The sequence below is a fragment of the Lethenteron reissneri genome, chromosome 6, assembly GCF_015708825.2.
Source record: "Lethenteron reissneri isolate LAM-NWPU_2019-01 chromosome 6, ASM1570882v1, whole genome shotgun sequence".
In the NCBI taxonomy this organism is placed as follows: domain Eukaryota; kingdom Metazoa; phylum Chordata; class Hyperoartia; order Petromyzontiformes; family Petromyzontidae; genus Lethenteron; species Lethenteron reissneri.
Window position 1 is genome coordinate 119,699 of NC_083784.1, and position 966 is coordinate 120,664.

Here is a 966-nt window from a genome sequence, read left to right on the forward strand (position 1 = left end):
CGATTATCTGAACCGGTTCTGGGCCTCACTTGAGTCGACTCAGCCTCAAATGAGTAACCGGGTGCGGTGTGTAAACATCGCCACTGGGGAGACAAAGGCGGTCGGGTGTGGTGCTGGTTGTCCCCTCCCCCAACGCGTACCGTGCCGTTTCTTCATTGGTGCTCGCTAACAGCACTTGCCCCAACAAGTCTGCTCAGGCTATACGGGGATATTTGTCTTTCCTGGTTTTAAAATCTACGGATATATATTTGACGTTGTTGAACAAAATCAGGGCACGTGGCCTCAGCGGTAGGTCGAGAGGCTCGCACAGGCAATGTTGCGAGTTCAATTCCCCGGTTGGAGAGGTTGTGGAGGGATGATGTCAGCCCATCATCACTCCGCGGTAGATAAATCGAGTACTGTTGCGAATTCGGAATAAGTAATAAAACACTCACACAGAGATATTTATGAGCGGTGTCAATGTCACGGACATAATTTACATTCGTTATAGTTTTCATAAAATATAAATGCTGGGTTTGCCCACCGCTGGATGAAGGCCTCCATATGCCGTTCGGCTCTCTCCCTCTCTCTCTCTCACCTCACTCTGATGATGCACGTCAGCTGATATTAGCGCTGCATCTCAACTAAAACACTCGGCAGATTACGAAGACGCTGCCTCCGCCGTTGCTGCTGCTGCTGTTGCTGCTGCTGCGATATATTCACAACGTGGTGCCCGTGAAGTGCCTTCCCAAGTAGCAAGTGGCATTTGCCTGAGAGCTGTGATGACCTTTCGGGAATCAAAAGCGCCCCCCCCCAAATACAGCACCTAGCAAACCCCCCCTCTCCCCCCACCAAAACCAAACACAAAGAGAGCGCGAATCCTGTTCCACTCGCTCCGCCTGCCGCTCCCGAGATGCATCAGTCCGAGTGCACGGGTCATCAGTCTTTATATCCACCAGGTGGGGCGGTGGGTGGGGAGGGTGTGTA